The following is a 3477-nucleotide window of genomic DNA, read 5'->3' as shown; positions in this document are numbered from 1 at the left end:
CACGCTCGATTGAGGCACTTTTTGAAGATGAAAAATTCTGAAAATTGGTATAGACCTTGGTCTTGGATGACAATACAATAATCCGTTGTCATTTTGGGACATGGACCAAAAAAAAAAAAAAGGATTGTCCCCACGACGTCGCCGTAATATCTCTCGCAGATATTGAACTTTCTCTCTTCCCCAAAAAAAACCGCAACCTCCTACGAAGCAAGTATAGGCGTGTCCTATCCATTATTATAATATCTATGGTAACAACGGTAATTATTACCGAATAACATTATACCGGTATTCTGATATACCGAAAACACCGGATACCGATATTCTTTAAACACTACAGTTAGCAGTGAAAATAAGAGCAACAGACTGTTCGTAACTTCATGTTCTACCGATGTGGTTGATTAGATCAATCTGTCCGCTGCCAAAATGAATAATAAATAAATTAAATTTCTTATCAAACTCCTTATCAATAAAAAGCAACATTTAAGAAAATCCCATTAAATCCTATCAAAAACTCAAAACCCAGAGTTTCCCCTTGACGGGGTACGTCGTAGTGGTCTCCCGGACCTAAATCAAGCAAAAAAAAAATTTCCAAAATGGGGGGAGGGGGTGCCCCCGTTCCCTAAAGCGGAAAACTGTAGTCTTCAACTTAAAGAGGCGTTCCCCTTAGCCCGAGGTCTTTAACTTGAATTCCCGCCGATTTATTTAAGTACAGAGAATTGTAAATGACGGACAATAAATTATAAGTACTGTCAAATAACAAAATATATAATACACGTCATAATGGTCTCATAATGAAATTGTTAATATAAACAAATTTCAATTGGTTCAACAAAATAAATGTCATGTCATTTCACGACCACATAAACTTATATATTTATAAATAAATCATAATCACCAGTAGTTTGATTCTTTTTGTTTCACAAACATATTTCTTAAACGTTTAATAAAAATATTTACTTTCAACTAAAAACTAGAAAATAAAAAATAAAAAAAAAATTTTAAAAACACACTTTTCCATAAAAACATTTAAAAAAATATTTTAAAAATTGCACTAAAAAGACAAAAATAATTCTCTCTACTTAAAAATAATGAAAAATTTATTGATGAAAAATTTAAAAGTGTGTTCTTATAGTTGTACGATTATAAAAATGTAAAAATATTTGAATTGTTCGACAAGTCTAATTTGCGTCGGTCGGAGCATACATTATTTAATATTTTTAATTTTTTAAATGTATTTAATATTGAAAATTGACAAATTTATTACATTTTAAAGTTTATTATCGTCAAGTGTATACGAAAAATTGAAAAAGTGCTCCAACCGATGCAAAGTCAACTTGTTTATGCATTTAAAGTTTAAACAACTTTAAATTTTTTAAATCAAATCACGCAAGTATTAAAACTTTTGTCAGTGTTATATATTTTACACACTTATAGTTTCTCGAAAGTTTAAATTGCTTAATATATACATTTTATGGAAAATACCCATTATTGCAATAACAATAATTTATAAATAAATATATGAATAATAAATAAACCAAAAATAATAAGCCATTCAATTGGCCCATGCCTGATAAACACTTAATAGAGTCAGTGGTTACCAGTTGCCAACATACAACACAGGAAGAAACGTTTGCCGCGTTCACTAAATTGAACTTAAAAGTTAAAATACAAACAAAATGCATATTGTTGTATTCAATACTTCAATAGATATAAATAATTCATTAAAACACCATAAAAATGTTTTCCTATGAACTAATATTTGATAAAATATAAGTTTCAACTTTTATTTGGTCTTCGGGTCATATACTCATATTAGGAGCGTATACCCGTAAAATGAGATTTTACATTGGGTAAACGCCGAAAATCGAAAATCTACTGACGTCGTATACGTATACCCTCATTTCCGTACCAATACACGACTATTTGAGTCAATAATATCATACGCTCATAAAGGGTACGTTTTGTTCCACCGGAAGAATAAAATGTATTTACATAAGTTTATAACTTCTACTCTTTTGACGCGATAGACCTAAAATAAATAATATATTTATTGGCAGGCCAGCCCCAGGTACCCGCCTGCAAACGCAGTGTAATTTAAAAAAAATGCCGTTGTTTTAGGTGTACAAAACGATTGTGATACTATGGAAAATACCTTAAATTATTATACCACTAAACCTACTGAGACCACTGAGATAGATAATAATATATATTATAATATAAAATATTATTGTAGGAGAATAATTTTTTTTAAATTTTAAATCAATGATTAGGCGATATACCCATATAAGTAGAAAGGTTGGTTTAGGTACCTATAGTAAAATAGAGAATATAGTAAATGTTATTTTATGTGATATTTTGTAAGTAGTTACATAGCAGATACCACTTAAATAATTTTAAGCTCAATTAAACAAAGTTGAATGTTTTGGGTTTGTGAGAACGCCGCAAACGCGCGATTGTTTCTGAGGGTTTTATATAGGAAATTTTCTTAAAATTTTCACATTTCATCATTTTATATTTAATTATACTATACATAATTATATATAGTGATATTATTGACAGGTTAGATCAGGTAATATATTTTTTATCTATGCAACGTTATAAAATATAATAAATCGATGTATCAATACACCTATTGTATCTATGGCAATCGCCAATCGTTAACATTCATCGGAGACCATTAACGATTTTTATAATTTCAGTGAGAAAAAATAAGAAAATTAGGCAAAAACAGACGAACGCCGTTCGTTAAACTGTATAATATATACTATTATAATGCGTAAGTTATAACTTATAACACAAACTCGTACATTTCGTTACGTTCAGGTTATTTTCATAAAATATACCTACCTTCAAGTTTCAGTTCGGATCGAGACGGATGAAGACACCCTGCTAGTTGTTTCTTTGGTGACGGCTAATATAAGGCGTAGGTACTGCAAGTCTCACAGGTTTCACCGGAAGAGTCGACGTTTAAGCGTAAGTCTGTTTTCATATATATAAATATCGGGTAAGGTCGATTTGCTCTTATTTTAGTCAAACTGCACTTGGGCTCAAAAAAGGTATTGCAACAAAAATATTATGCATTTGAACAGGTTAAACGTTTATAAAACACTCATTTCCGTTCCCACTTACGGGCTTAGGACTGACAATGATTTTAATTATTGATTAAAATGATTGTTTTATACGTCATAATACATATTCCATTGTCCGTTATGTTAATATAATATTATATAGGTATACGCATACATAACATAATATATTAAATCATCAAATATTATTGTTGCCATTATTATAACTTTTTTTTTTTAAATTAATTTTGATAATTTTTGTAGTAATAATATTATATTATATATAATTTTTTTATTCTTTTTTTAAATCTTCAAATATTATAGACATTTTCACTACAAACTTTTAAGTGGCCCTTTTGTCGGTGACTGGAAAATGTAAGCAAGCAGTTTTCATTATTTCACACATATCTAC

The sequence above is a fragment of the Acyrthosiphon pisum genome, chromosome X (genome assembly GCF_005508785.2).
Source record: "Acyrthosiphon pisum isolate AL4f chromosome X, pea_aphid_22Mar2018_4r6ur, whole genome shotgun sequence".
Taxonomy (NCBI): Eukaryota; Metazoa; Arthropoda; class Insecta; order Hemiptera; family Aphididae; genus Acyrthosiphon; species Acyrthosiphon pisum.
This window is presented reverse-complemented; position numbering follows the sequence as displayed.